General features: G+C 39.1%; 1 pseudogene; it reads left to right on the forward strand.

Annotated features, from left to right (window-relative positions):
- The first annotated feature begins 6,956 nt into the window (after positions 1-6,956).
- The window catches only part of LOC101445090 (SCY1-like protein 2 pseudogene), a 107,762-nt pseudogene continuing 87,841 nt past the window's right edge, over positions 6,957-26,877 (forward strand).

A 26,877-nucleotide genomic window follows, 5' to 3' on the forward strand; every position in this document is an offset into this window, starting at 1 on the left:
AAAAGAAGATACTTAGTTACCATTTCATAATGAAGCAGCTTGATATATTATTATGGAACTTTTGGTGACTTTTTCTTCTTTCATTCTATAATACAATATACGGGACTCACTATCAAGAATAATCAGGAAAAAGATTTTTCCAGTCCATGCAAATCAGCTTTCCATGGATCTGAACTGTTAAGAAAAAACCAATGACTTTGTTGGTCTCTACCAGATAATAAAAATGCACAATATACTACTACCCATAAATCAAAAATAGTTTCAAATCAGTAATTAATATGCCTCATCTGATGTAATCATTAAAATAGCCAAATATTTTTCAGATTAATATTTCTCTCCCCATCCCTCAGTTCAGGTCTTTTGCAGGCTCTCTGAAGTGGGAAAGCATAAAGAATGGTGACTTTTTAAAGTTATATTGCATTGGTTTATCTCACACACACTTGCAAACTACATCTTCTTTCCCCTCCAAGCTTAGAGAAACCAGGAAAAGAGGATGATGACCTAGGGTTGTTTCTTCCTGGGTTTATCAGTTGTTTAACACTCTGTATTTCATAGGGGTAGGTTTCCCTTTACTGTGAATCTCTTATATATTATTCTTTTGGGGGGGAGTATATGCATATCTTGCTACTGTTTGCTGTGAGTCCTTCCTACACTCCCATTTTCTCACACTGAGATCCCCTTTTCCCCCAAGTGATTTTCTTGAGCAGAACTTAGAGAAACCTGTGCAAGATTTCTCTCTCTCTCTCTTTCCCCACCATCCATCCATCCATCCATCCATCCATCCATCTATCTATTTACCTATCTATCTCATCTCTTTCTCTAGTATGCTTCCCTGGTCATCAAAAAATATGCTTTGGACTAATTGTCTGGCATGTTCATTTTAGAAATTTCACTCAGAAATAGATAGGAATGGGTAGTTCCCTCAGGGGTGCACGAGCCAAAATTTACTTAAATTCAAAAGGCCAAGACACGGCAGAACTGAGATTTGCACTCAGACAGCTTGACTTTTAAAACCAAGTTCTTAGCTGCCAATTTTTCTAGCAGTCAAAGAATATGGAGAAAACCTGCATTTCTACAATTTAATGTACTGAAAACAATTTTTTAATTAAAAATTTTTAATTGTCTTTTTTTAAAAAAATACATGGATCACAAAAAATGTTACCTTAAAAAATATGAGGTTCCCATATACCCCGCATCCCTCCCACCCAACTCCTCCCACATCAACAATCTCTTTCATCATTGTGGCATATTCATTGCATTACATGAATACATTTTAGAGCACTGCTACACAGCATGGATTATAGTTTACATTGTAGCTTACACTCTCCTCCAGTACATTCAGTGGGTTATGCCAGGATACATAATGTCCTGCATCTGTCTCTGCAATATCATTTAGGACAATTCCAAGTCCCCAAAATGCCCCAACATCGCATCACTTCTCCCCTCCCCCTGCCCTCAGCAACTCCCGTGGCCACTGTCTCCACATCAATGATACAATTACTTCCATTGCTAGAGTCACAATAATTCTTTAGTAGAATTGCATTTGAGGGATTATTGTTCCATTGGGGAATGTGACAGAGCTCCCCTGGGTGGGAACTCAGCACTCCCTCAGTTGACATTTGTAACTGTAACTACTATAAAAATACCCAGCATATACCCTAACATATTTATGTTCCCTATATACATGCCCTGGAGAACTCCCCCCATTAATAAGACCTCACACCAGAGTTCCTCCCCTGCCATAGTTGAACCTCTCTGTGATCCAAAACTTCTTCAACAATGAATCCTAATATATTGCCAAATTCAATTCATAGAATACATAGTAATTTAGAAATACTAAAATAAAGTAAAAATAAATTGGTGTACAAGATAACTCCAGAACATGGCAGGAAACAAAGAACTTCTCAAGGCCAGGGTAACAGTTCAGCCTCTTGGTTACCAGGGAAGTGGGTCATTGGCCATACCTGTGAGGCTTTTTCCTGCCAGAGGAAGGCAGCAGCAGGTGATGGAACAGGGCTCTTGTACAGCACATCTTTGAGGCAGAGAAATCTCCAGGGTGACACTTTGCAAGCATGTCATCACTACTTAATAGCCAAAAGCCTAAGGTGTTATGCAATTAGTGATCAGCTTTGTCAGTTAATATAACAGTCACTGCTCAAGGTTATTAGGTCAAGTCTGTTCCTGGTATCCACTGTCTCAAGGACCCAGAACCACCTTCACTACAGAAGGGACAAAACTGGTTTTCTTTTAAGTCAGCAGGTAAAGATAGGAAAGATTTTCTTTTAAGCTCTCAAAAACAATGAAATTCTCTGTCTGGAGATTCCCTATTACTACACCCCCACATTATTCAGTCATATTCAAAAAAACAAACTTTTTTTAAAGGATATTTAGATTACATAAATATTACATTAAAAAATATAGGGGATTCTCATATGCCCTGATCCCCACACCACTCACATTTACCCACATTATCAACATCCTTCACTAATTGGTACTTTCATTGCAATTGATGAACACATTTTGGAGCATTGTCACTAGCAAGGGGTTTACATTGTAGTTTACACTTTCTCCCACTCAATTCTGTAGGTTATGACAAGATATAAAATGCCCTGTATCTGTCATTGCAATGTCATTCAGGACAATTTCCAAGTCCCTAAAATGCACTCATAGTATACCTGCTTTCCCTCTCCCTGATCTCAGAACCCCTAGTGGCCACTTCCTACAATTCAATGATATAAGTTCTCCCATTGCTAGAACCACAATAGGTCTATAGTAGCATACCAGTTAGTCCACTCTGGTCCATAGTTCATTCCCAATCCTGAGGATTCTGGTATGATGATGCCCACTCCACCTCTAATTGAGAGGGGTCTTCAATCTCATATGGCTGAAGGGTGGGATTCTCTTCCTTGCAGTTGTAGACTCTCTTGGTCCCTTAGTATGGTGTCCATAATCACCTCCTTATTAGTTGCCCTGGGTGAATCCAATATCCTGGATAGTAGGTATTGCAACTCTGTTGAGGCTCAGGGCCCAGCTGGCACATGAACAGCCCAAAGTTTCAAGTCTCTTGGACATACACCTAACCAATTCCAGCACCAACTATAGGTTCAAATAGAAGGGATAGAAGAGACTGGCTTCAGGAACACAGGAAATATTTTGTCTGCAGAAGCAGACTTCTTTCCTCTGATCTGACTGAACTGAAAGAAGACCCAGTGTTCATAAAGGTAAACATATCCCCTTGCCTCAGGGACCCACACTGAAGTTAGTTTTTCCTTCACCCAAGAAGTTAAAGGAAGCATAAGTGCCTAAGAGGTCTCAGGAGATACAAAGACTCTTTTTTCCTATATTATGCAAGAAAATCTTCTTGTTCCTGGGGTAGGGTTAGGGTTAGGGTTAGGGATAGGACCATGAAGGAAATGCAGACCAGTAGGCAGGAGACCAAACCCCAGGAGTCCTAGTTAGGCACCAGGCATTTCCCCAATGTATCAAGTGATAGTACCAAGGGTGCAATTTCCATGCTAGAAATCTAAGTGGGTTCTAGCAGGGAGAACAGAGTGGTTCCATGGGTATGGAGGTTGGTACATGGGACCACAGAGGATTATCTGATGATCTGGAAGGCTGGTGGGCCCCAGGGTATCCCCTTGGAAGAGTCCAACCACTGTTTCCTGGAGTATGGTTCCTCCAAGCAGTGTGTTGGCTTCTTCTCTTAAGACTGTGAGCTTTTAGAGGGCAGGGTCTTGGCATTACCTTTATGTATTTGTAGCACAGCACATGCTATTTACTCCAAAATGTTTGTTCAGTGAATGAGTGAATAAATAAGTAAACATTTGGGTAATGAATGTTGCTAGAGAAGAAAAAAAATTAAGTGGTAGAAAATGGTCAATTATTTAAGAAAGTTTGAAAAGAAGATGGCAGTATTTTGGACAATAACAGATAACCAAAAACTTCAATTCTTCGTTGCCTTCTCATAAATTGGCTTCCTCCCAATCTCCAGGGAATGATCAGTCCCTCAGAGCTCTTTCAGAGCCCCGTGCTCTGATTTCTGGGAACAATTACTGCATTCCTCACATAGGTCGAGTTCATCTCAGTCACCATCAGAAGTCCAAACCTCCAAGATCATTCATCAAATGGCCCCTTCTTCCCAATCCCTCCCTACACATTCTGATTTGATCTCTTCTTCTACCCAACCCCATGTCCTAAACTCTTCCACTTTGCTCCTAGAGCTCTCAGTCTGTCATCAGCAACTTTAATTATATGTTTAAACCTTTTCTGAGAATATTCCTTTACCTTCTTGCTCTAATAGAAACTTAGTAGTTCCTTTTGAATGGATTTTTCTAACACATTCAACCTCAGGCAAGGGTGTGGGATAACATCCTTTTATTTTTCCATTGCTGTTTCCAATTATCATCTAATTTTCCAACTCAATCACTCTCTTGAGGATAAATTCTGACCAATTTCTAATACATCAGCACCTACAGATAATTGACTTTATCCTTTGTACTATCACCTCCACTAATCCCTCATATCCCTCCCTACTCAACCTAGATGAGATGGTCCTTCACTATAATCCCTATTCTGCAAACGCTCTTTACACTTACAGCCCTCTTTCTTTCTAACTCACTAGTTGAGTCCCACTATCTGCTAAAACAAAGTCTGTGCTCAAGCAATTGAATGCTCCAAGAGAAAAAAACTGTGGAAAAATCATAACCAATGTAAAAATGGAACTCAAAATTGCCAGACATACAAATTAAGGATCTCTAGAAAATATACTTTTCTGTACTCTGAGTATATCAAGCCTTCTTACGTCTTTTCCAATCTTCAGTACAGCCATCATTTCACTCCCTGCCACCAGATGCAATTAAATGAAAACTACCTCTATTTCTATCACCAATCCCAAACACCTACATGCATCTACATATGCACTTTGTATTCTCTCCTGCTCCACAGGAAGGAATATTTTCCATACTATCTAAGACCAATCATTCAATTGTATGAAGCATCCTTCCCATCTCACTTTCCTACCTTCTGAAGGGACCCTCACCTTGTCAAGATATCCCCCCTCCCTTGCTCACAATTATTTCTTTATCTCTATCATTGATTTAATAATGGTCCCCCCAAAATACCCATACCCCAATTGTTGGAACCTGTGAAAGTTACCTTATACAGCAAAAGGGATTCTGATATGTGATTAAGTATCTTGAGATGGGTAGATTATACTGAATTATCTCAATGGCCCCTAAATCTATTCACTGTGTGTTTTAGAGGGAAGCTGCAACAGTTTGAACTTCTTTTGTGAATCCCAGAAATAGTTTAGAAATCCATTCATGTGAATGTGAGACCCTTTGATAACAACAGATTACAGTAAGGAATCTTGATTAGATTACTTTTGATTTAACTACATCAGTGAGGCATGACTCATGGCATGTGAGAGAGAGAACTACGGAAAGATAGAGAAGCCCTGATAGAGGTCCCAGAGTCTGGAATCAGCAGAACACAGAGTCATGGAAAGAGGCCCCCAAGGAGCTGAGCCCATGGAACAGCTAAAGGCTGAAGAGACAAGACATGACATATCCCTGATTGCCCACAGCTGAACTTGAGGAGAAAGCTGAGCAGTGGAGGCTGAGAGAGGAGGCCCGGAAAGACACAAGCTATATGCCTGATCTCCCACAGCTAAGCTCGGAGAGACAGAGAACCTTGAGGAAAAGGCAGGAACCTTGGCAGAGATTAGCTGTCATCTTGCCTCACCACGTGGTAGGACAACAAGTTCTGTCAGCAGACGACTTTGGTGAGAAAGCATCTCTGGTACTGCCTTGATTTGGACATTTCACAGCCTCGGAATTGTAAGATTTTCCCCTAATAAATTCCCCATTATAAAAGCCAATGCATTTCTGGTATTTTGAATAAGAAGCCTTTGGCAAACTGATTTTACAACAGAGATTTTACAACAGAAGATGAGAAGACAATCTGACAATGGAAATAGAAATTGGAATGATGGAGCCACAAACCAAAGAATGCCAGCAGCCACCAGAAGAGGCAAGAACACATTTCCTTGAAGGTTCCAAGAGGAACCATCCTGGCCAGCTACTTTATTTTAGCCCTGTAAGACTTATTTTGGACTTCTGAGATCCAGAACTATAAGAGGATAAATTTATGTTGTTTTAAGTCACTGTTTGTGGGTTGTTGTTACAGCAGCAGAAGGAAGTAGAAACAACCACTTTCATTAAAAGTTTTTCCCCCTCTGCTGGATCATTCCCATCAGATGTCTTAATATTACCAATTTTTGTTCCCCCTTCCCTTACTCTTTCTCTCCAGTCCCTCCCTTTCCTTCCCTTTTTTCTACCTCAACTCCAGCCTTTGCTGGAATAAGCTGGCCAGAACAGCCAGGCACTGAGGCTGAGCAGAAGCAGTCCAGCAGAGGTTGGGAGGGGTGGGCAGAGTGAACCCCAGCACCACCCCTCTCAGGAGGAGAGGAAAAGAGGTAATATAACTTATTAAGCATTGAGTCCATAAACTTAATAAGTTGAAGAGTACTGTTACAAAAGTAACAGCTGATGTCACTAGTGCTGTAATGGGAAACACTATAACCAGAGAATTCCATGTTGGTCGACACATTGCCAGTGGTGGCAATGGGCAAGCTTGGAAGATTTTTAACGTCAAAATAAAAGTCGACAAAGCAGAAAGAAGCTGTTTTGTCTTTGATAAAAAGCTGATTGACAAATAAAAGTTTGAAAATAATCAAATTATCAATTCTCTAAAAAGAGAAGTACAACAGTTAACTCGGCTACAATACCCTCGACTTCTTACTGTCCATTATCCTTTAGAAGAATCTTGGAATTTTGTACAGAACCAGTTTGTGCCAGTTTAGCAAATGTTCTTTGTAACTGGGAAAACCTACCTTCCCTCATATCTGCTGATATTAAGGATTATAAACTTTATGATGTAGAAACCAAATATGGTTTCTTTCAAGTTTCTGAAGGGTTGTCATTTTTACATAGCAGTGTGAAAATGGTTCATGGAAATATTACTCCTGAAAATATAATTTTGAATAAAAGTGGAGCCTGGCAAATAATGGGTTTTGATTTTTGTATATCATCCACCAATCCTTCTGAATTTTCTTGTAAAGAATAGGACCCAAATTTACCATCATTATGTCTTCCAAATTCTGAATATTTGGCTCCTGAACACATACTTTCTGTGAGCTATGGAACAGTCAGTGATATGCACTCTTTAGGAATTGCTATGTATGCTGTATTTAATAAAGGGAAACATCTGTTTGAAGTTAACAAGTAAGATATTTACAAGAGTTTCAGTAGGCAGTTGGGTCAGTTGAATTGTTTAGGGTCTAGTTCACTTACAAATATACTTGAGTAAATCCATGAACATGTAAAACTACTGTTAAGCGTAACTCCAACCCTAAGACCAGATACATACAAAATGATAAAGATTCCCTTCTTTGATGATGTTGGTGCAGTAACATTGTTATATTTTGATACCATGTTCCAAAGATATAATCTTCAGAAATCACAGTTTTTCAAAGTACTGCCAAAGGTTCTACCAAAGCTGCCCAAGTGTGTCACTGTGAAGAGAATTTTGCCTTGTTTGGCATCAGTTTGCAAACCCTGACATAGTACTTTTGTTTTGCCTAATGTTCTACTGATTGCTGAAGAATGTACCAAGGAAGAATATGTCAAATTAATTCTACCTGAACCTGTTCCTGTCTTTTTTTTATATTTTTTTTATTCTTTATTTTTTAAAGATACATAGATCACACAAAATGTTACATTAAAAAATCTAAGTATATGAAGCTCCAAATTAAAAAGTTGACTAATTTTAAAAATAAAATAAAATAAAATCAAAGGTCACATAATCTAGGTAGATCTTTAGCAAATGAGGCTACATTTGCTTATTGGTTGGTTAAATTTGAATTATTAGTGTTAGAGACAATAATAGAGATGCATGTTTTTATTTTTACTTGGGTGTGTCTTCTAAATTTACACAAGTTTATGATTTACTGATCAAATAAGCTAGCATTATGTTTACTAAATACTTATGATGACAAGAATTGTAAAGTTTGGATTAAAACAGTTAAGTCATTATTTTGAAAATAAAATAAAATAAAGATTATAAGAAGAAAAAAAAATCTATGAGGGGAGGTGGACTTGGCCCAGAGGATAGGGTGTCCGTCTACCACGTGGGAGGTCTGTGATTCAAACCCTGGGCCTCCTTGACCCATGTGGAGCTGACCCATGCACAGTGTTGATGCGCACAGGAGTGCCGTGCCACGCAGGGGTGTCCCCCACATAGGGAGACCCACACACAAGGAGTGCACCCCATAAGGAGAGCTGCCCAGCGTAAAAGAAAGTGCAGCCTGCCCAGGAATGGTGCCACCCACACGGAGAGTTGATGCAGCAAGATGATGCAACAAAAAGAAACACAGATTCCTGTGCCGCTGACAACAACAGAAGCGGACAAAAAGAACATGCAGTAAATGGACACAGAGAACAGACAATGGGGGCAAGGAGGGGGAAGGAGAGAGAAATAAATAAAATAAATCTTAAAAAAAAAATCTAAGAGGTTCCCATATACCCCACTCCCCACCCCACCCCCACTCCTCCCACATCACTTCTGTTCCTTCCATGGGCCTTGGTTTGATGTTTCTACACCAATTGATAATACAAAGAGAAATTTGACAAATGGCTTAAATGCCAAATTGGGCTTTCAGACTTCATGATTCAACATGCCATTAATACAAACCAGAACTTCTTCAGTAGACCAAGCACACCTGGAGTGACCAAGATGACCCTGGAGACACCTTCCACTTTGCCAAACTTCAATGCTGTGAGTGCTTCTCCTGCTGGTGCAAAGCAGACCCAACAAAGACCCACAGATAGGTTTGCCCTTAATAATCTCTTTGGCCCTCAGAAACCCAAAGTTAGCATGAACCAGTTATTGCAACAAAACACAAATCAGTGGTTTAATCCATTTGTACCTCCTCAAGGGTCCCCAGGTATGGGCAGTTTAGTAAGGGGAACACCAATGAACATGACTACTATGATCAGTGGCAGTTCAGCTTGCAAAGATTTAAAAGTTCTTTTTTGGGTGAGGTGTCTTGCTCCTATTTTTGGAGGATTACTTCAGTTTTAATCATGGGTAGGCTGACTTACATCTTGATGTAACTAGCTTGGAGAAACTATTTCTATGGGAATTTGAATGGTCTGTGGCAGAAAACACATCTTTCCACACCAGCATAGTAACCGTTTAGACTCCTAAACAGTTGCTTTTTCTTTAAGCATTGAGAACTTTTTTCCTTTTATCAGTTCCTCTTCAGGGTTTAAAGGCCCAACCCTCACCACTCTCAAAGGATCAAAAAGACAACTGAGTATCTTTAAGCAGAATTTTTAGTATATGTGTTGCCAAAGCAAGCACAAAAGCAGAATTTTTAAATCAGATATTTATTTTGGCTTGCAAATTTTGGTGTTATTTAAAAAAAGAGCTGATGGTAATAGTTTTATCTATTAAGTACTACATGGTAAACTGTCTGCCTTCACAAGTCACTATCTGCATTTTAATAGGTGAAAAATCTTAATCCTATATTGATTTGTTTGAATTAGTGTGACTGAGTGAGAAAACGATAATCATAAAGAAAAGGATCAGATCATTTGCTTTTTTCAAACTTATTTACTTCTCAGATAAACCATTGTTTAGTACAAAAGATGAATCAAATACTGCAAAACTTAAATGACCTTGGTTTCATTGGTTCAAACTGAAAGCATTACTAACCAACTTAAATGCAAACTAATCATTGTAAATTATATTTTAGCATGGTCTGCCTCAAACAGCAAAGTATTTTTCTGCATTTACTTGGATATATTTAGAATCACTTTTTCCCTACTGTATCACAGACAGAAGAGGTACATCCTGATTTGTACAAATATATAACAAAGCACCCTGACATAATTTCCCTGATTACTGCCTTCATATTTCATTTTGAATTCAAACTTCTGAAACTGCAGTAGATATGAATTGCATTTTCAAAAGGAGATCTGTAAGAATTAAACTTTATTTAATGTGTAAACGTTTGAGATTCTGAGATTCTACATTTGAAACAAATGTAATATACTTAACTTCTCTAAAAATGAGCATTGTATCCTCTGGCTAAGCTTGCCATGATAAGTCTTTTTCATCAGTTACTGCTACTGAAGCTTCCTTCTTTCTTTTCTAGAAATTTCAGGACCCCTTTGTTATAACATTTTTTGTCCATTGGTGGCCATTTTTGAAAAGGAAAGAATAAAGTGTTCTAATAGAAAACATTAATCTTCAAGCTTCTCTCTGAGGATATTTTTCTTTAATTTGCTGCTTATTCAACCACAGAGCTTTATGCTGCTATGCCATCTGTGTTTTGTAAAATTATATTCCACTACTACGTGATAACTTTAAAACTATCTTTCAAATAACTATGCATGTATTACAGTTGTTGCCATAAAGTTTGTGTTTTTTTAATTATCTGGAAACAGTATTCATTTAAAATCATATGAAGTTTAGTGTGCTGATATAAGTTTATTCATTGAATATGAATATACATTGAATATGTATATACACTCTGTACATTGAATATATAGTACTTGATAATTATAAAATGTAATTTGATGGTGATATTATTGCTAGTCAGCATTCAGCAAGAGGATGCTCTAGATAATAAAAAGTCAACTTTCAAAAAATTTATTGCCAATTTTTAAAACAAACTTCTCAAATACATGGTCCATTCCTGTAGTTCCCCCTATCCTCTGCTATATATTAGGCAGCAAAATAATTGAAATGTTTAATATTCACTTATACGCTTCTATTGGACTTTTCCCTATATTCATGGAAACGGTTTTTATCAAGGCCATTAATTACTTTAATTTTATAAAAATCAATATCATTTCTCTAGCCTTACCCTTCTGACCTCTCAAAATTAGATGATAGAGTTGACAACACCTTCCTTTTTAAAACACTTCCTTCTCCATATCTCAGGGATCCCAAATGTATCTCATCCTCCTCACTCCACCTCCCTGGATACTTTTTAGTTTCCCTTATTCTGCTTCTAAATGTTGGAATGCTGCCCACCTCCATGTGCCTTCTTTCTTCTACTGTCTTTCTCCCTCAACTATCCTCCTTGCCCTGGAATGGAAGTTCTTTGTGGACAGGGATTCTGTCTCTCTTGTTCATGATTGAATCCCAAGCACATGAATCATTTCATGGTATACGGCAAATGCTAAATAATTACTTGATTAATTTTTTCATGGATATTTTGCACTGAAAGTAAGAAAATAACTAACTTTTAGACAAGAATTTCAGGAATGTGGGGGCAAAGAAGCCAAAATTCAAGTACTTACAACAAGTACGAGTATTAAAAACATTTTGATAGGTACTGAAAGTACACAGTGGTGAGTAATATCCATTGGTGTAGTGGAAAGATCATGCTTTTTGGAATTGAAAAGATATGTTTGAATTTTACCTCTTACCTTACAAACTATTTCACCCTGGAAATATTGCTCTGACACACTGTTTTCTTATCTCTTCATTTTTTGTTAAAAATAAATGAGAGATAGGATATGCAAAGTATCTACCATAGTGCCTGGGACTTAATTGATGATCATAATACTAATTGCCCATTTAATTAATAGCATTTGCTATATACCAGAGGGAAATATTTGAAACACATAAAAAACTATAACAAGACAAAATAGAAGTGTCATAAGAATTAGGAAAGTTAGCTAATAGCACATCGAATAGGGAAAATCAAAAAGGATACCATGGAAAGCAGCTGTGGCTCAAGCTCCCATTTATCATATGGGGGACCCATTTCGATCCCTGGGAACACCTGGTTTAAAAAAAAAAAAAAAAAAAGGTGTCCCAGACCTGCACAGAGAGACACAGGCCCCCACATGGCCAAGTGATGCACCAAAAAGACAATGATGTAACCAGATAGGAAAATAAAAGAGGATATAGTGAAGAAAATGGCATTTTAGAGTAACTTCAAGAATATCCAGAACTTTTCTTAAGGAAAAGAAGTGTGAGTCTATGACTTTGCTTTCTTTTAGGATGCTTTTGGGTACTTGATGCTCCTTTCCCTTCCAAATAAATTTGGTAATTAATTTTTCTATTTCTTTAAAGTAGACTATGGACTTTTTATTGTGCTTATGTTGAATCTATAAAATCAATTTGGATATATTTAACTCATGGAGGGAAACTCTAGGAAATAGAAAGCGTGTTGATAATGGGAGCTGATGCTTAATGTATGCAGAATTTCTAATGTTTATTGCAAATGTGTGGAATTGAATAGAGTTGATGGTAATACAGCGTAGTGTGTATAACTAACACTGCTGATTTATAAATGTGATTGTGGCTGAAAGAGGTAGTCTGTGGATGTAATATTTCAATTGAAAGGAAGCTAGAGAATAATGTAGGGACTATATAACTGATTTTGGTGGTGAATTATGGTTAATAAATAGTATAAAAATACTCTTTGTTTACAAAATGTTAAGAATATGGTGATACACAGGAAATTACAACTAATGTAACATGGATTACAGTTAACAGTAATGTAATATTTTTACAGCAATAGCAAAGAAAATGTTACATCAATTCTAAGGGGCAACTTTAGCAGGGTATAAGGTGGTATGTGATATTTCCTTATGGAGTAATGAAAATGTTCTAAAATTGAGGTGATGACAACAAAACTCTGTGATAAAAATGAGAGCCACTGAGTGTACACTTTGAATGGATTGTACAGAGCATGGGACTTTATAACACAATGAATCCTCTGGTGGAAGACGGACTGTGGTTAACTGAACAAATATGAGAACATTCTCTCATGAACTATAGCAAGAATATAATACTAATACCAGGTGTCAATAACTGGGTAGACTAGGGGAAAATATACCAAATGTAATATATTGGCTACTTAGCCATAATTTTTTTTTTTTTTTTTTTTTTTTTTGCACATTGTCTGCTCATCTTTTTTCCTTAGGAGGCACCAGGAACTGAACCTGGGACCTCCCATGTGAGAGGTAGGCACTCAACTGCTTGAACCACATCTGTTCTCTGCTGATTTGTTTTTGCACATTGTCTCCTCATTGTTTTATTTTCCCATTCATTGTCTGCTCATTGTTTTGTGGGTTTTTTTTTTTCGTTCATTGTTTGCTCATTGTTTTTTTTTTTTTTTGCTCAATATCTGTTCATTATCTGCTCATTGTCTGCTCCTTATTTGTTTGTCTTCTTTAAGAGGCACTGGGAACCAAATCTGGGACTTCCCATATGAAAGGCTGGCAATTAACTGCTTCAGCCACATCTGCTCCCAGGAGTAATGTTTTGATGATGTGCTTTCAAGGTTTGTAACAACTGTTTCACAGAAATGCAAGGTGTTGGTGGTGAGGTAATGTATGATGATAGGCATGTTTAAGGTCATAACTTTTACTATACATTTATTGTTTATGGATGTTCATGTATGAATGATATACTTCAATTTTTTAAAAAAATTTTAAAACTTAAAGAAAAGAATAGCCAGAATTTTGATGGGTGTGGAGGGGGAGAATGAAACAGTTTGGGGGCAATAGTGATATTGCTGATATAAGAGATGGTGGTGTGTCCTTGGACAGCAGAGATGTTTGCTGTTGTGGGACTATTCTGAGGCTGCCACAGGCCCCTCAGGGATTACTCCAACAATATTAAAAAATTAAGTTCACATTAAAAATGTGGTGGTGGCACTGAATGGCATGGGAATACTGATGCTGACCTTGGACAAATGGAGAAGGAATTGGAATCCTAGACCCTTCTTGGCACTGTAGGGAATAGCACATCCATGGCCATGGTAGGGTAAATGTTGTTTATTGATTCTAAGCTCTTAGAATAATCAACTTTTAGAATGAAAAATCATAGAAAATTAAACTGTTAAAGAATAGAATGTAAACACTATCAGCCTTGACAATGTAAAAGTATATGTGCAAGCAACAGAAATTAGAAAAGGGAATGGAATGAGGGAAGATAGGAGGGAAAGGATGGAAACTAATTGTACCCAAACAGTTATGACTGACTGGTGAAACTGTTCTCTATGACTGATGAAATAAAAAGCAGCGGCTTAAAAATATATATATGGTGGTAATAAAAATTGCATTCTCACATTATTCACCTGAAAGATAATATCTTTTGCAGAGTAGGGAAAAAATAGAGACTAATCAGCAGAGTAAGCATAGGGAAACGTTGAGGATACTGTGGTTACAGAGAAATCAGAAAACTGAGTTCCAACTTTTATGTGTAAATTGAATCTCCTAAAATACTCCCACCCATCCAGTGCACACATGAAATGAATGCATAAATATCCTCACTTCTCTGTTAAACTTTGATTCATTATTACTATCCACAAATTCACTTACTTTTTCTATCGACTGGGAAACACTATGTCCATTCTTCTCCTTGCTTTTTTCATAATTCTCTATAGATCCTTATCCCATCTCATTGTTCACAAACAGAAATCACAGAATAGAGTATCCTGAGAATTGTAGGGGTGGAGCTTGATTTTTGGGGTATGGGGAATGGGGAGGGAAGGTGAGCAGCCCGAAGTGTTGAAGAATGTCTTAGAAGGCACATATTTTAGAACTCAAGGTTATTTTTCAGCAAGACAGGCTCTGATCTCACCTCCACTTATCTTTCTCTCACTTCTTTTAAACCTTTTGCCTTATGTGTCTTCCCCATAGTTCTTGTAATGATCCATAGCTATCTCTTCACTTCAGCAGTGACTGCAGGACCATCAGTTCCCCAGAATTCAGCCACACAGAAAGGAGAGCACACTGAAGGCACACCTCCTCAACATCCTTGAAAACCTTATAGAGGAATAGCTGGTAAAGTTCAAGTTCCAGCTGAACAACACAGCTCTTGTTGAGATAAAACTGCATGCCTTCAGGCACTCTGCAGCAAGCAATCCCAGTGACGTTTGCTGACCTACTGATCCAGTATGATGGAGAGGAATACTCCAAGACTATGACCCAGGAGGTCCTGAAGGCCGCAAACCAGCACAACCTGTCAGAGAAACATGGTCTGTCAATGGAAAAATGTGACTCTAGACCTAAACCCCGCCTCTCTTTATTGCATATTACCAAAGACTTTCCCTGAAATTTCACACCTTAATTCAACACATGCATGGACAAAAATATAACAGGGATTGTGTTCCATGGTACTTTTTATGCATTGCTTATTCCCTATGCCTAATGCAGTATCTGGCACCTCACAGGTGATTTTTTACAAAGGATAGTAAATGGATGCACTAACTTTGTGAGCCTTCTCTAACTTCTTAGATATAGTTGATCATCTCCTCCATTGCATTTTCTCTATATCTAATTCCCCAATGTCATTAGAAATTTTCCTGAATGGCAATTTTCTCTTTGCATATCTAAGATAACACTATAATCTGGTGGTTAAAAAATACACACAAACATATACACATATATTTTACATATAGTGCACATACAAACATTGGGTGTTGCAAGATCAATGTATGGTCTCTATCTCTCCTCTAAGAGCTAGAGAAATGATAAATTATAGGCCTTCTGACCCTGACCCTAGCCTTGCCAAACATTTTGGGACTGTGAGTGAGTACCTTCAGTTACCTGGAGACATTCACCTCCTTATCCTCTTCTGTTCCTGCTCCCACAGAGCCTTGAGAAGGGCACATCCAGGGGCAGCAATATCTATCATTCTTGATGCTGATAATACTGCACAGGGCAAGGCCCATTCCCCACATCATGCATTTAGCAAGTATTTCTTGAACTCTGATAGAAGCCAGGCACTGGATACTAGGAATTCAGTGAGATTTAAAAGGAGTTAGTCAATGCTTTTTAAAAAGTCTAGAGAGAGAAATGAAATACAAAGTAGTTATTTCCTATGTTGAAGGATCAATGCTATGAGAAAATTAAATAAAGGAGATGCATGAATGCAAAGAAGATGGGTATCTCTAATGTGTGTTTATGTTCATGTGCAGCGTGGAGAAGAAGGCAGGGACTGGCAGAGCCACCATTGTGCCCTGCCCCTGGCAGGGATCCAAGATCACTGGCAGCCAATCTTTGGTAAGAGAGCTTTGCCTGATGCCTTGATATGAACATTTTTCTCAGTCTTGGAATAGTAAGCTTATAACATAAAAAATCCCTATTTTAAGAGCCAACCCATTTCTGGTATATTGCATTAGCAGCTTTTAGCAAATGAAAACACCAAGGCATAAAGTATATTATAGGATCCCACCTTGCGGGCTTAAAACTTAACAATGAAAGATAAATAAAAGTTTAACTGTACTATACTATGATGAAATATAAAGATATAGAGGCAAGTTTAAAATGCATTGGCAACACATTTAAGGAAATGATTAGATCTTTCTGAGATGCAAAGGTGAAGAAAGACTTTACCAAACTGATAGCAGATAATTATTGAAGAGAACAGAAGGAAAAGTTCATTTAAAATGAAGTAGAGAGGAACTGACCATAAGACAGATATTGTGTTAAGTGCTTTGCACATGTTATGCTATTGAGTGAATAGGACTTTATCAGGGAGTAAATGAGTGGGGGCAACCTAAATAAAGAGAACAAAAAATCAAAGGCAAAGATGTATAAGAGTTGGGTGTGTTCACAAAAACAGATAATATTTTGGATCACTGAGTGGTTCAACAATGGCAGCGGAGGAATACTGGTATGGGATGTTATCGACAGGTGATATATGGTTGACAGGGAGTTATACAGGGCATGTGTCCAGGGTGCATGGAAATGTTTGGATATACTCATAATGGAAACAATTAAAAACAACAGCTGGGGGTGTGATGGGTTCCTGGCCAGGGGAGCTCTGTCGTGGTCCCTAGAGGAGCAGCGGCAGTCCCCCAGGTGCAATGGCAAAGACCAAGAAGGAATGAAGTCCAACAGTGAGCCCCTGATACTAATGACTATGCTTGTGAGCCTATACACCTCAAATAAGAACAAGGCCTAGAGCAGCACTGTGCCTAAGAGTTCCCTCCTGACAGCCTCCGTGTTACTCAAATGTGGCCAGTCTTGAAGCCAAACTCAGCATGTAAATGCACTGCTTTCCCCCCAGTGTGGGACATGACACCCGGGGATGAGCCTCCCTGGCACCAAGGGATCACTACCAAGTACCAGCTGATGACGTAACTAGAAAACGACCTTGAATTAAAGGTTCAATGTGGACCAGCAGAATATCCCTGTCTACATATAATAACAGGAGTTTAAAATGCTGTTTGACCTAAAGCAAGGGGGAAATGGAAAGGACAAATGAGTTCATATGGCTGAGTCTCTAAAAAAGAGTCTGGAGGTTGTCAGAAGGATTGCCCTTATGCACACCTGAGCAGAGTCTCAGAGACAGATAAAGTAGATACAACCTCAGGTATTGGTCCTTTTGAGGGCTAAAGAGACCCACAGGTTCTATGGTCATGGCAGGTGGGGTTCATTGCCATGCTAGTTGGCCCTTCTTTGGAGCTGGTGTTTCTGCGTGATGGAGCTGGACTCAGATAGGATCTCTTTTCACAAGCCTTTCATGCTACTTTACTGGAATTGTAGTTGGTGCTGGGGCTTAAGATATATCTAGGGGATTTGAATCTCTAGACTGACAATATGATAGCCAGGCCCTGAGCCTCAACAGACTTCAGCTCCTACACTGATTTATTGGACTTACCCCACTCAGCTAACATGGAGTTGAAGAATGTCAACCACCACACCATGGAGCCTAGAGTGCCTACAACTGAAAGCAGGATGGCATCCTGGAATCTAAACCCCCTCTTGACATAGATGTGGAATGGACACAACCAAGCCAAGGTCCACAGGAATACAGTAAGGATCAGAGTGGACTTAACGATATCCTGTTCATGAACTATTGCGGTTAATAATCGAGAAAATGTGGCATTGGTGTGGAAAAAGTGGCCATGGTGGCTGCTGAGTGCAGGGAATGGGAGGAAAAGATGAGATGTGGAGGCATTCTCAGGACTTGGAGTTGTCCTGGATGGTGCTCCAGGGACAATTGCCGGAGGTTGTATGTCCTCCCATGGCCCACTGGATGGAACGTGGGAGAGTGTGGGCTATGGTGTGGACCACAAGACATGGGGTGCAGCGATGCCCAGAGATGTACTCACCAGACGCAATGGATGTGTCATGATGATGGGGAAGAGTGTTACTGTGGGGGGAGTGGTGGGGTGGGGGCGGTGGGGGTGAATGGGGACCTCATATTTTTTTAATGTAATATCTTTTAAAAAATGAATAAATTGAATAGAATTTGGAAAAAAAAAAAACAGATAATAATCTAGTATATATGGCCCAGAAGCAGGAAATGAGACCAGCAAGAAAAATTGAAGGAAAAATGAATTAAATTTTATTTAGTAAGTTTCAATTTTCATAATGCCATTATTGTTGTCGTTATTATCATTCTCATTTTGGGAATGACGCATAAATCAAACAAGGTGTTTGTAGATATCCAGAAATGAGCAACAGAGTCAGCAGACATAGCCAGATCTCTCTAGGGTTTCATTCTTCTCCAAAACACCTTAGAGGCATTTTGGTGACTGGTATTGAAATGACTCTCTTACACTGTACCAGAAGCCAGTAAGCCTTTGTGATTTTAAGCATCCTCATGACCTGGGCACTCCACTTCTGAGCAAAAATATCTGCCCCAGGGCAGATCACCAAACTTTGGTATCTTTCCTTGTCATTTGTCTTCATCTGGTCCTGCTTCATTCCCTTTTTTCTTCTTGCTTTCCTACAACTTTTTCAGTGGAATATCCATTTTTGGAGGGAAAATAACGTTAATCATTCTCACAAATAGAAAACCATGAGGTCAGAATTGCTGTGTTGCTCAAGCTTAACCTCCTTACTACCTACAATAACTAGATGGACACCTACAACTTTATATCAACAAATTCAATATTAGTGTCTGTTTCCTAGATGTGACCCAATATATTGATACTATATAACATATAATATACATATATATATAATACATAACATATAATACCAATATCTAAGAATGATGAGGAAATAATAGTAACTGGCTCATGGGATGAGGGGTATGGGGTATAAAAATTATACAGATTAATTAGTGGTCAATAAGGGCAGGGATCAGTGTAGCTAAGGCATTGCTGAGAAATAGATTGCCATTTATACAGAGGTAATAAATCATAGCATATTTACTGGTTTGGGAATATGGTAAGAATGACTCTCTTCTACCTCCATATTTTCAAATATTTGGAAAAAGATATTCAAGTAAAATGATAAACATTTTTCAAGAAAGGGACTTCCCTGAGGATGACAATTTTTGCTAGAAATAGTGACTTAAAGCAGTCAGATGTTTCTTACATAATCTTTTTCTTGTTAATATACCACCAACCACCAAACTGCCCAAGTCCAAAATCTGGAAGTCATTGACAACTTCAGCTTCCTCATTCTCAAACATCAAAACCATCACTAGGGAAGCAGACTTGGCCCAGTGGTTAGGGCGTCCGTCTACCACATGGGAGGTCCGCGGTTCAAACCCCGGGCCTCCTTGACCCGTGAGGAGCTGGCCCATGCGCAGTGCCAATGCGCGCAAGGAGTGCCCTGTCACGCAGGGGTGTCCCCCGCGTAGGGGAGCCCCATGCGCAAGGAGTGCGCCCCGTAAGGAGAGCCACCCAGCGCGAAAGAAAGTGCAGCCTGCCCAGGAATGGCGCCGCCCACACTTCCCATGCCACTGAGGACAACAGAAGTGGACAAAGAAACAAGACGCAGCAAAAAGACACAGAGAACAGACAACCAGGGGAGGGGGGGATTAAATAAATAAATAAATCTTTTTAAAAAAAAAAATCACTAAATCCTTTTCATCTTCCTACTAAATGTCTATCTAAAATATCTCTACTTTTTTCTATTTTCACTAACACTGCTCAAGTCCATACCACTCTTAGCTATTCGTGTTACTGCCGTCTCTTAACTTTGCTCCATGCCTCCTCTTTCAACTCCACTCTTCATTCAATACATTTTATACTTACTGGCTTTTTTAAAAAAACTCAAATCAGATCATGCCACTTCCCACCCTTAAAATTCTAAATATCTTCCATTGTCCTCAGGAGAAAGTTTAAATTTCTGAGAATAAATTATTACATTCCTCATGATTGAGACTCTTTACACATTTTCAGTTGAAGTTTTTGACCCTATTCCCATCCTTTTCAAATTATCTCCTTTTCTTCTGAATTTATTTATTTATATATTCTAACATGCTGATAGAGTTGGACCCCAATCAGGGCCTGATTGTTATGGATGTATAAAAGCCTTCTCTTCCCTGAAATTGGGACCACTCTGGTGCTTTTGAGGCTCCAGAGCTTCCTGTGGAATAAGGCTGAGGTGAGACTTGAGCAGAAACATCTTTCTTAGCTACTTATCCTGTCCTCTCCTGCTTCCCTCACATCCTCACAGGAGACCTTTCTGAGAGCTAACCCTGAGCATAAAAGCCAACTCTCGAGTATGATTTGGAACAATTTCCATCATTCTAAATTGACTACTCTCTCAACTTCTGGGTTCCTCTCCATCTCTGCAGTTTTTTTGTGTGCCTGAAGTTCCTTACTCCTCCATCTATAAAGGACAGTAAGAGGAGTAAGACCTACCCAGGGTCACACACTCTAATCAAAGTTCCTTAACTTTAATTTCATTTAATCAAAAGGTATCATCTATAATAGATTTACATGCATAGGAATGATTAACCCTAAAGATGATTTTCTGCTTCAAACTGCCACACTTTACCCTCTGGGCTCCAAAAATACATGTTTTTCCGTATGCAAAATGCATTCTTCCATCATAATATTTAAAAATCCTTAAACCATTTCAGTAACAGTATTAAGTACAAAATCTCATCAAACTCAGTTATACCCATGTAGTCTGTCCTAGGACAAAATTCTCCTCAGGCTGTGGACCTGTGAAACTTATAAAACAAGTTATTTGTTTCTAATATACAAAGAAGGACCAGTCACAGGATAAATATTCCTATTGCCATAGAGAGAAACTAGAAGGAAAACAGGGATCATGAGTCTCAAACAGTTCTGAAAGGCTGCAGGGCATACTTCATTAGATTTCAAAGTCTCAGAGTTATCTAGAGAACCATGGTTTCGTCTTCTCTGTGTCTGATGCTGCTGCAGTCCCATCCTTTCCACGGGCTTGCCCAGTGGTCATGTTCTTGGCTCCACCCTCATCAAACATTGGGGTGGCCACCAAACTCTAGGTCTCACCCTCTTAGAACACTAGAGTGATGGCCAGACTCTCCCCAATCTCCAGGACACAAGCTCAAGCCCCTCAGAAGAGTGGAGTGACAGCACGACTCTCTCCAACCCCTGGAGAAGTGCCCCACCCTCTCTGAAGCCTGGGGTGGCAGTACTCTTCCTGAACAACGGGGCAGAAGGCCTGCCCTCTTCAAACTCTACAGCATACTCACCCTTTCCACACACACAGATGGGGTTCCTTCTCTTGACCCAAGAAGAAGTTCTAGTCCAGAACTCAGGTACCACAGTTCTGCCCTTGAAGTTGTCTTTCCTTAAATTTGTCCCTTTTCTGTCCCTTTAAGTCCAGGCTGGTTCTGTTCATACAGATCTTGCAAAAAACTTGTAAGTACCACATGCAGGAAAAAGGGGTCCAAGCATTCAGAAAGTAAGACCTTCCACAGATCTTTCCTGAATAACTACATTTCCAAACCTGACTTACACTGAAATGACTGTGCTGTTTCTGAGGTCAGGTAAAACCTCACATGGGGCACTTTTCTCTGGGCACTCACTTTCCAGAAGCTCAGAATTTCCCAAACCATCTATTTTTGGTTTCTATGGAGTTCACCACTCAGCATCCCTTTCTGCTCACATTTTACTAAAGCCGGGCCACATTTTCCACATTTACTTTGGGAATCTCCTTATCTAAATATCCAAGCTCATCACTTCTAAATTTGGCTTTCTATCTAAGATCAGGAGTCATTTTGCCAAGTTCTCTGCCACTTTAAAGCAAGAATTACCTTCCTTCCAGCCTTCAATTACACATTCATCATTTCTGTCTAAGGCCTCATTAGCTTCCATATTCCTACCAACAGTCTCTTCAAAGAAATCTAGGTGTTTTCTGTCAAGAACCTCACAATTCTTCCAGAGTATACCCCTTACCTATTTAGAAAACCATTCCAACATTTTTGGTATTTGTATAACAGCACACACCCCATTGTCCTGGTACCAACTTCTGTTTTAGCTTACTAAAAGCTGCTGGAGATAAAGCAGATACAACCCCCAGATATTGGTTCCTTTGAGGGCTAAAGAGACCCATGGGAGTTATGGTCATGGCCGATGGGGTTAACTACCAGGGCAGATGGCCCCTCTTTGGAAATGGTGTTTATGTGCGATGAATCTGGACTCAGATGGGATCTCCCTTCATAAGACTTTCATGCTAATGTGCTGGAGGTGCAGCTAATGTTGGGGTTTAAGATATATTTAGGGGATTTGAATCTCTGGACTGACAATGTGATAGCCAGATCCTGAGCCTCAACAGACTCCAGCACCTACAATCTGATTTATTGGACTTACCACACTCAGCTAAGATGGAGTTGAAGAAGGACAACCACCACACCATGGAGCCTAGAGTGATTACAACTGAAAATGGGAGGATTGCATCCAGCATCCAGGTGGAATCTGAGCCTCCTCTTGACATAGAGGTGCAATGGACACAACCAATCCAATGTCCACATAGAAGAGGTGGCATTGGATTGGGAAAAGTGGACATAATGGACAAAGGGTATGGGGAAAGGCAGGAAGAGATGAGAGGTGGAGGCGTCTTCGGGACATGGAGCTGCCCTGGATGGTGCTTCAGAGGTAATCACCGGACATTGTAAATCCTCACAGGGCCCACTTGATGGAATAGAGGAGAGTATGGGCCATGATGTGAACCAATGTATATGAGGTGCAGAGGTGCCCAAAGATGTACTTACCAAATCCAATGGATGTGTCATGATGATGGGAACGAGTGTTGTTGGGGGGGGGAGAGGGGGGGTGGGGGGGTGGGGTTGAATGGGACCTCACATATATTTTTTTAATGTAATATTATTACAAAGTCAATAAAAAATTAAAAAATTAAAAAAAATAAATAAATAAAAGCTGCTGGAGCATTATAACAAAATCAAGGGATTTTTGACAGTCTAGTCAACAAATAGTGCCGGGAGAACTGGAAATCCATATACAAAAGAAACAAAGAAGACCCCTATCTCACCCCTTATACAAAAATTAACTCAAAATGGATCAAAGACATAAATATAAAAGTTACAACCATAAAACTCCTAGAAGAAAATGTAGGAAAATATCTTCACAATCTGGTGGTAGATGGTGGTCTCTTAAACCTTACGCAAACCATGAGCAATGAAAGAAAAAATGGTTAAATGGGAACTCCCATATAGCACTTTTGTGCTATAAAAGACTATGTCTATGTCAAGAAGGTTAAAAGGCAGCCCATTCAATGGGATAAAATATTTGGAAACCACATATCTGATAAGGGTTTGATATCCATGCAATATAAAGAGATCTTACAACTCAACAATAAAAGAGCAAGCAATTCAATTTAAAAATGGGCAAAAGACTTAGACATTTCTCCCAAGAGGAAATTTAAATGCAAAAAAAAGCACATGAAAAAAGTTCAATATCACTAGTTATTAGGGAAATGCAAATCAAAACTACCTTGACATATCATGTCACGCCGCATATTAAAAAACAACAAACAGAAAACAACAAGTGCTGGAGAGGATGTGGAGAAATAGGAACTCTCCTTCACTGTTGGTGGAAATGTAGAATGGTGCAGCCTCTTTGGAACACAGTCTGGAGTTCCTCAGGGAGCTAAATATAGAACTGCTGTATGATCCAGTAATCCCTCTACTAGGAACAGATGCAGAAGAACTGAAAACAGTGATGCAAGCAGACATCTGCACATGGTGCATAGTGGTATTATTCACAATTGCCAAAGATGGCAACACAAGTGTCCATCAAGCAATGAATGGATAAACAAAATGTGGTATATAAATATGATGAAATATTATGCTGTTCCAAGAAGAAATGAAATTGGGACACATACAATAACACAGATGAACCTTGAAGACATCATGCTGAGTGAAATAAGCCAGACACAAAAGGACAAATATTGTTTAGTCTCACTTATATGACCTAAATACTAAGAACAAACACATGGAGTTAAAACCTAGAGTGTAGATTACTAGGAGAAGGGATGCTTAATGTATGGAGAATTTTTAATTAGCTTAACTGTAAGGGTATAGAAGTGGACAGAGTTGATGGTGGCACACCGCGGAAAGTGTGAGTGACATGGCTGGTCTTTGAGTGGGAATGTGGTTGAGAGGGGAAGTTTAGGGATGTAAGTATCAATTAACTGAGGGTTTGAGAATGATCTAGGGACTGAATGGCATGGTGAGCCCAGAGGTGGATGAGGATTGTGGTTAACAGAGAAAATGCAAAAATATTCTTCTATGAACCAGAAGAAATGAACATCACTATTACAAGCTGGTAAGAATAAGATGATGCATAGGAAAAATACAATTAATTTTAACTTATGGACTATAGTTAACAACAATATTGGAATATTCTTATATCAATGTCAAAGAAAGCACTATATCAATACTAAAGATCAATAATAGGGGGTATGGGATTTTTTTTCCTTAGAATTAAGGAAAATATTCAAACATTTACTGAGGCAATGACTGCACAATCCTGTGGTGAAAGTGAGAGTCACTGAGTGTACACTTTGAATAGATTGTACAAGACATGGGACTATGTAATACAGTGAACCACGTGGTTGAAGATGAACTGTGCTTAACAGTACAAATGTGAAAGCATTCTCTCATGAACTATAACAAATGTACAATACTAATACATAGTAGTATTAATAAGGGTGTACTGAAAAAATGTACCAAATTTAAGCTATGGTCAACAGTCTGATGATGTTCTTTCATAATTTGTAACAAATGATCCACACAATGTAAGGTATTGGTGGAAGAGTGATGCACGGGAATTCTGCACATTCTGCATGATTGTTGTGTAAGCTCACAATTTCTCTAATAAAAATTACATATTTAAAAATATCTCATTCAAGTGAGATGGACTCCAATAGGCTTTTACTATGTTCCTGAAGGTGATTTACTTTTTCCTGCTCATGCCAGAACCTGGGGAGAAGAGAGTTTGATTTGATGCAGTTAAATTACTATTATTCAAGATTGATCATATAATGTTACTATCTCAATCCAAAGATCAAACTATGACTGAATAACAATTGTTTATGAATTCTATGACACCAAAGAATGGCTGATTATCCCAATTGAAGAAGAGCACCCAGTGCAAAAGGTGAAATTTTTAGACATAATTTTAACAGGATGACAATCAAACATAATTACTGTCTTTGTCAGCTCCAAAATTGAAATAAGAGGCACAAAATTGAGTTTTGTTCCTGGAGAAAACATCTTCTCAATTTTATTAGTGGCTATTAACAAATTTACCAGGAAACAAACTCAATTTGAGTGGAGCTTGGAGCCGCAGGAGGTTTCCTGGAGCCATGACAGAATCCAGCTCTTCTGTATGTTATGACCCCCATGCTTACAGAACATTGACAGTGTCTATTATTTGCCTCTGTGTTGCTTGGAGGCTTTGGGAAAAGCTCACTACTGCCATCCAGTGGCACATACTGGGATTTGGGACTAGAAAATTACCTGAAACATGGTTAAGGTTTTGCCTCACTTAAAAGGCAATTATTAGCATCATAAGACTTTCATGCTAATGTGCTGGAGTTGCAGTTAGTGTTGGGGTTTAAGATATATTTAGGGGATTTGAATCTCTGGACTGACAATGTGATAGCCAGGTCCTGAGCCTCAACAGACTCCAGCACCTACAATCTGATCTATTGGACTCACCACACTCAGCTAAGATGGAGTTGAAGAAGGACAACCACCACACCATGAAGCCTAGAGTGATTACAACTGAAAGTGGGAGGACTGCATCCAGCATCCATGTGGAATCTGAGCCTCCTCTTGACATAGAGGTGCAATGGACACAACCAATCCAATGTCCACATAGAAAAGGTGGCATTGGATTGGGAAAAGTGGACATGGTGGCTGATGGGTATGGGGAAAGGCAGGAAGAGATGAGAGGTGGAGGCGTCTTTGGGACATGGAGCTGCCCTGGATGGTGCTTCAGGGGCAATCACCGGACATTGTAAATCCTCACAGGGCCCACTGGATGGAATGGGGGAGAGTATGGGCCATGATGTGGACCATTGACCATGAGGTGCAGAGGTGCCCAAAGATGTACTTATCAAATGCAATGGATGTGTCATGATGATGGGAATGAGTGTCGCTGGGGGGGGGAGAGGAGAGGTGGGGGTGGTGGGGTTGAATGGGACCTCATATATATATATTTTTAATGTAATATTATTACAAAGTCAATTAAAAAAAACAATTATTAAATAAAATGTGGTATACACATACAATGGAATACTACTCAGCTTTAAGAATGAATACACTACAAACACATGTGATAAAATGGATGAATCTTGAGAAACTTATGCTGAGTGAAGCAACCCAGGCATTGAAGGACAAACACTACATGACCTCAGTGATAGGAAATAAGTAAACCAAGCTGCCTCAGAGAACTAGAGACCGGATGATAGGCTTAAAGGAATTTGGGGGTAGAGGAAGGTTGCAAACTGACACCTACCTGGGTGAAATCTATGATAAGCTGGAGGTAGGTATTTGTAAAGGGAAGGGATAAAATGGGGACATAGGGATAACTTAGGGTGGAGCTGCATGGGCTTGAGGGGGGCTAGGGATGGT

Source organism: Dasypus novemcinctus, chromosome 10, assembly GCF_030445035.2.
Source record: "Dasypus novemcinctus isolate mDasNov1 chromosome 10, mDasNov1.1.hap2, whole genome shotgun sequence".
Classification (NCBI taxonomy): domain Eukaryota; kingdom Metazoa; phylum Chordata; class Mammalia; order Cingulata; family Dasypodidae; genus Dasypus; species Dasypus novemcinctus.